This window comes from Bison bison, unplaced genomic scaffold (genome assembly GCF_000754665.1).
Source record: "Bison bison bison isolate TAMUID 2011002044 unplaced genomic scaffold, Bison_UMD1.0 scf7180017864115, whole genome shotgun sequence".
NCBI lineage: Eukaryota > Metazoa > Chordata > Mammalia > Artiodactyla > Bovidae > Bison > Bison bison.
The window spans coordinates 1,916,486-1,929,969 of NW_011494687.1; the positions used below are offsets into that span (position 1 = coordinate 1,916,486).

The 13,484-nt window shown below is 36.2% G+C and overlaps 1 protein-coding gene across 1 annotated transcript in view; it reads right to left on the reverse strand.

Annotated features, from left to right (window-relative positions):
- The window catches only part of R3HDM2 (R3H domain containing 2), a 132,231-nt gene extending 125,152 nt beyond the window's left edge, over positions 1-7,079 (reverse strand). The window contains exon 1 of the mRNA XM_010839320.1: positions 6,457-7,079. The gene's annotated coding sequence lies outside the window, so the exon portion shown is untranslated. The remainder of the gene's footprint in view (positions 1-6,456) is intronic.
- Positions 7,080-13,484: the final 6,405 nt, after the last annotated feature.

Genomic DNA, 13,484 nt, shown 5'->3' on the forward strand with positions numbered 1-13,484 from the left:
AAGGAAAGTCATGACCAACCTAGATAGCATATTCTGGAGAAGGAAATGGCAACCCACTCCAGTGTTCTTGCTTGGAGAATCCCAGGGACAGGGAAGCCTGGTGGGCTACCGTCTATGGGGTTGCACAGAGTCGGACATGACTGAAACGACTTAGCAGCAGCAGCAGCAGATAGCATATTGAAAAGCAGAGACATTACTTTGCCAACAAAGGTCCGTCTAGTCAAGGCTATGGTTTTTCCTGTGGTCATGTATGGATGTGAGAGTTGGACTGTGAAAAAGCTGAGCGCCGAAGAATTGATGCTTTTGAACTGTGATGTTGGAGAAGACTCCTGCGAGTAGCTTGGACTGCAAGAAGATCCAACCAGTCCATTCCAAAGGAGATCAGTCCTGGGTGTTCTTTGGAAGGAATGATGCTAAAGCTGAAACTCCAGTACTTTGGCCACCTCATGCGAAGAGTTGACTCATTGGAAAAGACTCTGATGCTGGGAGGGATTGGGGGCAGGAGGAGAAGGGGACGACAGAGGATGAGATGGCTGGATGGCATCACTGACTCGATGGACGTGAGTTTGAGTGAACTCTGGGAGTTGGTGATGGACAGGGAGGCCTGGTGTGCTGCAATTCATGGGGTCGCAAAGCATCGGACACAATTGAGTGACTGAACTGAACTGAATAGTTTGCATCTGCTAATTTCAAACTCCCAATCTATCCTTCTCCCTGGCTCTTGGCAACCAGTCTGTTCTCTATGTCAACAAGTCTGTTTCTGTTTTGTAAACAGGTTCGTTTGTGCCATATTTTAGATTCTGCATATAAGTGATATAATAAGGTATTTCTCTTTCTGACTTTCTTCAATCAGTATGATAATCTCTAGTTGCATCCATGTTGCTGTAAATGGTGTTATTTTGTTCTTTTTATGGTTGAATAGTATTCCACTGTATATATGTACCACATCTTCCTTATCCATTCCTCTGTTGATGGACATTTAGGTTGTATTCATTGTTTTGGCTATTGTGAATAGTGCTGCTATGAACATGTAAGTGGTATCATATGGTATTTTTCTTTCTCTTTCTGACTTACTTCACACTGGAAAGAATGCAGAGAAAAGGGAACCCTTGGTACACTATTAGTGGAAATATAATTTGGAAGAGTCACTATGGAAAACAGTATGACGTTTCCTCAAAAAAACTAAAAATAGAAATACCAGAGGATCCAACAATTCCATTCCAGGGCATATATCTGAAGAAAATGAAAATACTAATTCAAAAAGATACATGCACCCCAATATCCATGAAGCACTATTTACAATGGCCAAGATAAGGAAGCAACCAAGATGCTCGTGGCTTCTCTCAAAGCTGAGATGGTAAAGAATCTGCCTCTAATGCAGGAGACCCAGGTTCAATCCCTGGGTTGGGAAGACCCCCTGGAGAAGGAAATGGCAACCCATCCAGTATTCTTGCCTGGAGAATCCCCATGGACAGAGAACCCTGGTGGGTTACAGTCCACGGGGTTGCAGAGTCGGACATGAGTTAGCGACTAAACCACCACTACAACATGCTCATCAACCTATGAATGGATAAAGAAAATGTGAGACTGAGATACACACAAACACACACACACACAATACACAAAACATATTCCTCAGCCATAAAAAGGATGAAATCCAGCCATCTGCAGCAATATGGATGGACCCAGAAAATTTTATGCTTAGTGAAATAGGTCAAACAGAGAAAGATAAATACTGTGTATCACTTATACGCAGAATCTAAAACATAATACAATAGGGGGCAAGGGAGGGTTGGATTGGGAAGTTGGGACTAGCAAATGCAAATTATTATATATAGAATGGATAAACAATGAGGTCCTACTGTATAGCACAGGTAATTACATTCAGTATCTTATAAAAAACCATAATGAAAAAGAGTATGAAAAAGAATATATTTACATGTATAACTGAATTAGTTTGTTGCACACCAGAAACTAACAACAACATAGTAAATCAACCACACTTTGATTAAAAGTAAATAAGTAAAAATTTTAAAGGAAAAATAAAGAAAAATTAGAATAATACAAATGAAAATACACACAAAAAAGCAACAGACTCACAGATATAAAACAACAAACTGCTAAGTCACTTCAGTCGTGTCCGACTCTGTGAGACCCCAGAGACGGCAGCCCACCAGGCTCCGTCGTCCCTGGGATTCTCCAGGCAAGAACACTGGAGTGGGGTGCATTTCCTTCTCCAATGAAACAACAACAAACTAGTGGTTACCAGAGGTGAGAGGAAAGGGGTGTGGAGCAAATTAAGGGTATGGAGTTAAGAGATACAAACTACTACATATAAAATAGATAACCAACAAGGATATATTGTATAGCACAGGAAATTAGAGGCACTATCTTATAATAACTTTTAACTGAGTATAATCTGCAAAAATACTGACTCACTATGCTGTACACCTGAAACTAATAATATAAATCAACTATACTTCAATTTAAAAACAAGAAAAAAATATCCACTATGAAGGCTTTAAATTAATTGTGTTAAGTAGTTAACTAACGGTTCTGGGGTAGGGTCAGGGTCTTCACCTTTTACATTTTTTGAATTATTTAAATTTCTTATGATAATTACATTATTATTTTCACAATCTGAAAAATACAAATCTATAAGATTAAAGACACTGAACTTAAAAATCTATAGTCCTGTCTTTGAATTGGAAATACTGAAACAAACTGGTAATACACTTGCTTTTAAAAAGACAAAAACCTTATTTCCTAGCCTTCTTCACTAAAAACAGCGAGAAATAATGAACAATCCACGAGGTAATAGTGCCTCTTGCACCCAGACTGTGGCTTCTAAACACCATTTCCCAAAAAAGGGGCAATGGCTGTTACATGCCCATGAATGTAAATGAAAAAGAGGATCTCTGAATATCAGGTCAGACCAGAAAACAAAGAAACTAGGAGGATCACATGAAAAGAACACTGGAGGGAATTCCCTGGTGGTCCAGTGATTATGATTCCACTCTCACTGCCAAGGTCCCAGGTTCAGTCTACTAAGATCACACAAACTGTGCAGTGTAGCCAAAACGGAAAAGGTTTTGTTTTTTTTTTAAAAAAGGACACTGAAGCCAACTTAAAGAGGTTTCCATTTGCCATTATGAGTTAATCAATGAGACATCAATAATAAAAAAGAAATAAGACTGAAACACATCAATATATTTAAATTGATGAGTTCATAATGACAATTCAAAAAACTTAACAGTCACTAGCAGCAGCAGTGAACAAACTATTTTGAAAATAAAGATTCATTAATTAAAATGAAGATTCAAAGCAACTGTCTCACCTTTGCTGTATAAAATACACCTGAAAGTAACCAAGTAAATAAGGAGGGAAGTATCCCTTTATAAAAGTATTCCAGGACTTCCCTAGTAGTCCAGTGGTTAAGAATCCGCCTGCCAATGCAGGGGACATGGGTTTGATCCCTGGTCCAGGAAGATTTCACATGCCGCAGAGCAACTAAGCCCATGTATCACAACTGTTGAAGCCCGCGCACCCTAGAGCCCGTGCTCTGCAACAAGAAGCCACCACAATGAGAAGCCTGCACGTCACATCTAAAGAGAAGCTCCCACTCACTTCAACTGGAGAAAGCCCACGCACAGCAATGAAGACCCAGAGTAGCCAAAAATAAAACAAATAAATACTAAAAAATAAAACTGCTAAAAAAAATTCAAGCTAAAATAAATGTTAAAATAATACAAATTGAATATCATCATTTTATAACCACTAATGAAATTCAATAAAGGATGTAGACAAGGTTCATCAATGGCTGGTGACATCATGAAAATTAGACTCATAGACATCACACACTTCCTCCTAATGGAAGTACACTATAAAGTATTCTAGCCAAAAACACTGAATCTGATCAAATCCACTTTGTGGGAAATTAGTGGACAGATAACCAAGTTTCTTCAACAAATACACTAGGGGAAAAAAAAAAGGAGAGGGGGAATTTTTCAGATTAAGTGATTTTTAAACATATATTGACCAACTACAAGATACAGACTTTATTTGACTAAACATACAAGCTGTTTAGAAAATATGATACAGTCAGGGAAATATGAACACCAAATATTTAATATTCAGGAATTACTATTTATTATTTTAGAAGTATAAATGGTATTGATATTATGTCTTTAAAGTCATTATTTAGGGGTATATACTGAAATATTCAGGGTGAAATCATACACCAGATTCTCTTCAAGACAGTCAGGAAAGGGGATAGGATTATAGACGAAGTAAGAGTAGCCACAAGCTAACAACTGCATATGGAAGTTCATTTAACTATTTCACTGCTTTCAAATGTTTGAAATTTTTCATAGTAAAGTTATTTAATGTGGGAGAGGGAGAGGGTGGCAAGATTTGGGAGAATGGCAAAAAAAAAAAAAAAAGTTATTTAAATAAGCAACTCTCAGAAAAATATAAATATTTGAAATATAGCCACTGAAATGAAATAAATTTTATATACTAATCTTTTATTGAAGCCCAGTTCAATTCCTACCTCTATCCATACTTCCTACATTGATTTCTATCTTTTTTCTTTTATATTTGTTGGACGGAGGAGCCTGGTAGGCTGTGTAGTCCATGGGGTCGCTAGGAGTCAGACACAACTGAGCGACTTCACTTTCACTTTTCACTTTCATGCATTGGAGAAGGAAATGGCAACCCACTCCAGTGTTCTTGCCTGGAGAATCCCAGGGACAGAGGAGCCTGGTGGGCTGCAGTCTATGGGATGACACAGAGTCGGACACGACTGAAGCGACTTAGCAGCAGCAGCATACTGCACAGTTAGATACAACTAAATTCTACAACATTCCATCTATACTATAGAATCTAACCCACTATATCTACTGTTGTTTTGTTCATAAATTATCAAGTTTATCTCCACAACTAGCCAGTAAGGTCTTTTAATGCACATAAAAAATTTTTTGATCCCATAGCCTTAAAATGGTCCTAAGACTTTTCTAATGGTCCCAAATACCTTATCTGATACTCAAGGTGTCTCTGAAAATCCCTGGGAGCTAGGGAAAAATGCAACAGTCTTCCCTGTCACCCCAAAGACTACTAAGATTTTACTCTAGTAAAGCATATAATATTTTCTTTTTCAAATTTAACTGAGGTTCCCTTTATAACATCAAAATGATGAGTCTCCAGAAAGCTAGGGCAAGTTAATAAGCACAAGCTTTCCTCCCAGAATTCAAATGGGAACTTGAGTATTTATACTCTTTCACAAAAACAAAATTATACATTACTAGGTTTAAATATGGAGAAGGCAATGGCACCCCACTCCAGTACTCTTGCCTGGAGAATCCCATGGATGGAGGAGCCTGGTGGGCTGCAGTCCATGGGGTCGCTGAGAGTCGGACACGACTGAGCGACTTCACTTTCACTTTTCACTTTCATGCACTGGAGAAGGAAATGGCAACTCACTCCACTGTTCTTGCCTGGAGAATCCCAGGGACGGGGGAGCCTGGTGGGCTGCCATCTATGGGGTCGCACAGAGTCGGGCACGACTGAAGCGACTTAGCAGCAGCAGCAGCAGGTTTAAATAGAAAGTTTATTATCTAAGTGGTTGACTAAACACACTAAAATTCTTTAATAAAAATTTCAGCTATAATATAAAGAAAGTTTGCCCAAAGAAATAGTCACAAAGCCCAGGAAAAAAGAACTCACCATCTAACTGGAGTCCAAGAGCACTGGAAAACAAGTCTATTAGTGTACTTATAAGTGTCAAGAGTTGATTTATAGCCCCTTTATCCTTTTTAGAAATGTTTTAAAATAACTGACTTTTCCACCTAACCGTAAGAGAAATCCTTGGTATTTACGAAGAGATAAGAAAAAAAGAAAAGAAAAACCATCCTACTACCTCCTCATGGCATTTGTCTTACTAAACAGTAAGTCTATTGAGAGCAGGAAAAAAAAAGGGCACATGGGCTTACGATGAGAATAAGATGCAGATCTGTCTTTCAATTTTTTTACATTTCACCATTTGTATAAATCCAGGGCCAGAAAATTAAAAAACCTACATTCCACTCTGGAAATTTTCTTGGTTTACAATAATTTAGGGGCATTTTTCTAATGTCCTCAAAATTTCTTACCATAGTAGCACCAAAGCCTTACATTTCCAATTGCCAAGTCAGGTAGTAAACACATCATATACACTCTATATAAAATCTGTCCCTATTTTAACTTACATTTAAATTAGTTACTCAAACTACCATTCCTTTTATTTGCTATTTTTTATGTCTATCCAACTCCATCAAGAGATTTTTATTTCACGTACAGTTAAATATACACTGAATAAGTTTTTCCTCAAAATATCCTAGACTAGTCTGAATCCACACATATGCAAAGCAATTCTAGTGTCATAAAACTCACCCACCAGTACCCAACCATAATGCTCACCTGATCTCTAACTCAGATGTATTGCCTCATCCATCCTGGTGAAGTATAAAGAACTGCACTTATCAAGCATAATCTGAAGAGACATTGGAGAAAGGAGAGTGGATAGCCTCCAGCAATTCACCTAGGAGGAGGAAAAAAATTATCCCTTTCACCACCCAGAATCTAAACTCCAACAAATTTTCAGCAACAGTCAAATAAAATTCTCAGAACAGTTTTGACTTTTCACTGGCCTTGGTGCCTTAATTAAGTAGCCCAGGTGACAGTGCAAAAATTAATCTGAAGCTATTTTTTTTCTACCTTATTTCGAAGAGCCAAATATTATCTGTCTTCACTATTAAAATCCCCTGAGATTTCAATTCTGCAGAAGCTCTACAGGGTTCTAAATTTAGCCAAGTAACAGAAATAGTTGGAAGGCATGCAATTCATTTTAATATCTGCACATTTATGTTGCCAGGCAGCTAATTTTTAAAATACTCTTAGAGTAGACATCCACATATAAAAGAACAAATACATAAGCCATGTAATTAAAATATTTATTACCTATAACTTCTGGAAGTGACCAACATCACTCCTCCAAAAATATATTCCATGTTCCTTCCACAGGGATAGAGTTTTAAATATTTCAACAAAACATGGGACTTCCCTGGCAGTCCAGTGGTTAAGACTCCATGCTGCCAATGCAGGGGACACCAATTCAGTCCCTGGTCAGGGAACTAAGATCCCACATGCCGTGGCCAAAAAAAAAAATTTAATGTTAACAGCAATTTCCTTACAGCTTATTTATTTGTTTCCACTTCAAAGGAATATACAGATAGGTTTAAGGAGTTTCACCTTCAATGCAAAACCTTTTTGTACACTTTGCTGTAAGGCACAAATTAGCGCAACACTGTTAATCAACTATACTTCAATTTTTAAAAATCAAGGAAAAAAAGTTTTGTAGAAAGGACTGACATGTCTCATTTCACATAGAGTCCCATAGCAGGATGTTCTCAAGTTGTTGGGCCATTAGTCATTAGGGTGTACAAGATCTCAATTCTAAGGCCAAATCTATTTTGGATTTTCTGAAATATCAGACCTCATAAGGAGCCATAAAACCAGGCCCCAGCATAAATGTTCAATACAATAAACACCCTAACTTCATGTCAGTTTCATAGATTGTGTACACAAACCAATGTGTAAAGTGTATGTGCAGATGAATACAACATGCAGGTTCAAAATACAAAGTATTAAAGAGCTGGATTACAAGGTTCCCTATCTAAGGAGATTTTAATTTAGAAAGCAGAAAATAACGAAGAGGGAAACAACTCTTAAGTCACTACACCACAGAAAAAAAAGCATGGATTATATAAGAGTAAAAAGGATACAAATACTTGTTTTCACCTTCACATGTCACCACCAAGTTAGAGGAAAAAAAATACAATGCCAATTTTCTAAACAACATCCCATTATTTCCCATGGCAAGTCATCAACATTACTTCATTCTGAGAAATAATTCAATTTAGACACTTTATTACTGAGTACTTTTAGGAAGACGCAGAAGGGTCTTAGGTCTGGAATCCACTCATTTTTTTGTACTGGAAATAACTGACCCCATAAAGATGGCAAAGGATAGATAATTAAATATGAGCAGTTCCCCTTAAAGGAACCATTCCCCACTAAAGGAATCAGGGTTCCTTGCAAGTAAAGTACAGAGTGAACCCAAAATACCTTGTTGTGGCAGGATGTAAAGAAATTCTCAGAACCTGACCAGGACAAGTCAAAAAAGCATAGGAATTAGTTTGAAGGCGCTCCGATTGACCAGACTGACAACAATTGTTGTATGTATAATACTAAATACTGTCAGTATTTTATACATTGATAAATGACTGCAACATTTTGAATTTTTTTTAATACCAAATCTATAGTGATCCTCAAAAACAAAGAACAGGAGAAATAAAGTTCTCCTTTATAGAATAACACCAACTAGTAAATGGAGAAGGAATGACAAAATCAACATTTTGTAACCACCAATGTAATAATTAATTCAGGCAAGGATCACCAACAAATGCTAACACTACTGGGTAAAACGTAGAGAAAAAGAATCATACAATCTTAACAGCACCATCCTACAGATATTTTATTAATTACAAAGGGAAAAAGGCACTTTTACAAAGAAGAAATGCAGCCTATATCAATTCATCTAAGTAATCAAACTTATCACCAATAATGCGGCAAAATGACATTGTGTGCACAGAGAAGCACACGTTACCTAAACAGTATTCTTGTCAAAACTGTTTAAAAAAATCATGGCATAATCATGACAAATCCAAATTGTGAAACATTGTTCAATACAACTGGCCTAAACTCTTCAAAAGTATCAATGACCCAAGACACAAAAATGGAAAGAACTGCTCTGAACTAAAAAGCTATAAAAAATAAGTGGAATTCATGATACTTGAATAAATCCAAGATTGGAAGGACAGCTATAAAACAGTATCTCAGTTATTAATATGATTGAGGAAATTTGAGCATACACTATAATTATTATATCACTGTAAACTCTTTTAAAGAAGATAATGAATTTTATAACAATATTGTAGTAATACAGGAAAATACCTTGTTCCTAGGTGACATATGCTTAAGCAATTCTGGGTGAAGTTTCCTGATGTCTGAAATTTTCTAATACACAGTTAAAAAAAAAATTAATAATAATAATGTGTATATGTATAGGGAGGGAAGCGGAAGTGAGAAGTAGAATGTGACAGAGAGGGAAAGAGAGGGAAGGAGGGAAGTGGGTAAAGAAGGTGTGAAAGCACAAATGTGACAAAATATTCGATAAATATTAGGTAAAATCATATGGGTGCTCATTATATCACTCCTTCAATTTTTCTTCAGGTTTGGAATTACACATAAAAACATGGAGGTAAAAAAGAACAAGCAGCAACTTTAACCCAAGCTCCTGGCTATCCGGTATAAATTTTGCTGTGTTCTATTAATAAAAAGCAATTCCAGGTGATGCTTACAAGTGCAGACTTCAGCATGAAAGTGGGTTGTCCTGGCTGCACAATGAATAACCTAACTTAACCTCTCTGCAATGGTCTGAATGTATCCTCCCAAAATTCATGTTAAATCCTAACCTCCAAACATATTAAGAGGTGAGGCCTCTGGGGTGGTGAGGTCATGAACTTACTGTCTTACACAGAAAGATTTTAGAGAGATTGCTAGCTCCTTTCACCATGAAAGGACACAGTAAGATGAAGGCTATTAACCAGGACAAGGGTCCTCAGCAGAATCAGACCATGTTTGATCTTGAACTTCTCAGCCTCCAGAACAGTGAGAAATAAATTTCTGTTGATGAGCCACCCAGTATTTTGTTATAGCACCTTGAACAGAAAAAGACACTCCCTGAACCTCGCCTGTAAATAGGGATAATACAGTACTGATCCACAGGGACGACCTTCTAAGGATTAAATCATCTAATATGTGCTACTATTATACTTCTGTGATATCACATTCTCTGTTCACTTATATTCCTTCTAAGTATATGGGGAGACTGGATCAATTTTTAGCCTTTCTCTGTCCTGGCAACTAGCTTATGAGCTATTAATAACTTTACTAAAATTTACTACAATAACTTTACTAAAACTACTAAAATTTCATGAATTGCCAAATATATCCAAATTCAAATAAAAAATTAAAATGCATTCCATCTAAGGACCAATAAAAATAAATCCACCATCAACACAATAACAGAGCTAACATACTCTACCATGTTAAAGCAGCAGCTTTTCACAGCTTACAGCTGCTCCTTCCTCACAAGAGGGTTCTATGTCAGAAACAGATATAGCCTGCCTTGGTCCCCAAAATATCAATCTTCACATTAAAATCCAATGCCCTCAGGCCAGAAATGCCTCTTAAATTCTGGTATTTCCTGGAGTTTCCTCTCAGTTTTCTTATCACTCTGTAAGTCTGTCTCCATGACCCTATTTCTTCTCATGGATTGAACAATATTCATGTACAGAGTACTTCAAAATCTAAATACCTCTGGCCCCTCTGAAGAGCCCCAGATTCATTTAGACAACTATATTTCCAAAAGTGAACTTCCTAACAACACTCCTCTGCCCATTTTAAAATCAGACTGGTCTTTTTTCTATTGAGCTGCATGAGAACATTTCGGATATTAACCTTTTTTTAAATATATGAGTTTTTTGGAAGTATAGTTTATGTACAATATTACATAAGCTACAGGTGTACAATATAGTGATTCATAATTTTTCAAGGTTTATATTCCATTACCTTAAAATAGTGGCTATATTCCCTGTGTTGTACCAATAAATCCTTATAACTTTTATATATAATCATTTATACCTCTTTCAAGTATATGATAAGTAAATATTTTCTCCCATACAGCAGACTTTTTCATTTTGTTGATGGCTTCCCTTACTGAGCGACTTCACTTTCACTTTTCACTTTCATGTATTGGAGAAGGAAATGGCAACCCACTCCAGTATCCTTGCCTGGAGAATCCCAGGGACGCGGAGCCTGGTGGGCTGCAGTCCACGGGGTCGCTAAGAGTCAGACACGACTGAGTGACTTCACTTTCCCTTTCCCTTTCTGTGCAAAACTTTTTAGTTTGATGTAGTCCCACTTAATTCATTTTTACTTTTGCTGCCTTTGCTTTTGGTGTTAAATCGAAAGAATCCTAATACTGATGCCAAGGAGCTTACTCCCTATGTTTCTTTCTGGAAGTTTTATAGTCTCAGGTCATATGTTCAAGTTTCTAAACCATTCTGAACCATTTTTTGTGTCTGGTATAATACAGTAGTCTAGTTTTCCCGACACAATTTATTGAAGAGACCATCATTTGCCCACTGTACATTTTTGGCTCTGTTGTCATAAATGAACTGACCATGCATGCATAGGTTTATTTCTGGGCTCTTTATTCTATTAATCTACTTATCTGTTTCTATGCCAATACCATATTGCTCTGATTACTATGGCTTTGTAATATAGTTTGGTATCAGGAAATATGATACCTTCATTTTGCTCTTCTTTCTCAAGATTTCTTTGGCTATTTACTGTCTTTTGTGGTTCCACACAAATTTTAGATTGTTTGTGCCCTGTAAAAAATGTAATGAGAAATACAATAGGGGTTGAATCCGTAAATTGGTTTCAGTGGTATGGACCTTTTTCAGTATGGACTTTTTAACAATATTAATTCTCCCAATCCATCAGCAGAGAATATCTTTCCACTAATCTGTGTCTTCTTCAATTTCTTTCACTGACGTCTTACAGATCTTATAATAAACTATAAATGTTTTTTACCTCCTTGGTCAAACTTATTTCTAGGTATTTTATTCTTTATGCTACAATTGAAAGCGAGATTATTTTGAAAATTTCTGAGTTATTAGCATATAGAAACACAACTGATTTTGTATACCTATTTTGTATACTGCAACTTTACTGAATTCATTCATTAATTCTAATTCTTTATTGAATTCATTCATTAATTCTAACAGTGTAGTGTTTAGGATTTTCTATATATAATATCATGTCATCTGCAAACAGTGACAGTTTTACTTCTTTCCTTCTGATCTGAATGCCTCATTCCTTTTTAATAATTTTATTTATTATTTGCCTGGTTTTTGCTAAACTGCACTGACTAGAATCACCAAAACTATGTCAAATAAAAGTGGGAAGGAAAAGCTTTCAGCTTCAGTTGAGTATGTTAGCTGAGGGCTTGTAATATATGGTTTTTATCCATAGGAGGAGTTTACAAAGAATTTTGATTTAAAGAATTGCTTTAATAGAAGAAAACGTTTCTTAAAAAATCTGGATTTTATGATGTTGAGGTACATTCCCTCTATACCCACTTTGTTGAAAGTTTGTATCATAACAGATGTTAAATTTGTCAGATCCTTTTTCTGCACCACTGCAGATCATGTGATTTTTATCCTTCATTTTGTTAATATGACGTATCACACTGATGACCTACAGATGCTGACCCACCTTTGCAGCTCCAGAATGAATCCCACTTGATTATGGTGAACGATCCTTTTAACGTACTGTTGAATTTAGTTTGCTAATATTTTGTTGAGAATTTCTGCATCATATTCATCAGGGATACTGGCCTGTAATTTTCTATACTTCCAGTGTTCTTGTCTGTTTTTTTGTATCAGGGTTATGCTAGCCTCATAAAATGAGTTTGAAGTGTACCCTCCTATTCTACTTTTTGGAAGAGTTTGAGGATTGTTAATAGTTCTTTAAATGTCTGGTAGAATTCACCAGTGAAGCCATCTGGTCCTGGACTTTTGCGTGTTGGAAGTTTTTTGATTACTCAATAATCAAGATTATTTGATCCAGATTCAATCTCTTTACTAATATAGGTATACCTTAGAGATACTACAGGTTTGGCTCCAGAACACTGTGATAAAGCAAATATCAAAATAAAGCAAGTCACAAATTTTTTGGCCTTTCAGTGCATATGAAAGCACATTTACACTATACTGTAGTCTGTTAATCGTGCAATATCATTTCATCTAAAAAAACAATGTACATGCCTTAATTTTAGAATATTTTATTGCTAAAAAATGACAAGATAACATAATAGTAACACAGAAGATTACTCAACACAGATCACCATAACAAATAATAATGAAAAAGTCTGAAACACTGTAAGAATTACCAATTTGTGACACAAAGACACAAAGTGAATCACTGCTACTGGAAAAACAGGGCCACGAGACTTGCTCAATGCAAGGTTGCCACCAACCTTCAATTTGTTTAAAAAACAAAAAACACAGTATCTGTGAAGCACGATAAAGCCAATCTCAAAAAAAAAATGAGGTACATCTCTAATGGGGTAATGGGGTTTGGTTCAGATTTTCTATTTCTTCATGATATAGTTTTGGTAGGTAGTATGTTTCTAAGAATTTATCTATTTCTTCTTCGTTGTCCAATTTGTTGGCATGTAATTGTTCACAGTAGTCTCTTGAGATATGAGGTGTTAACGTCTCCTCTTTGATTTCTTATTTGAGTCCTCTTTTTTT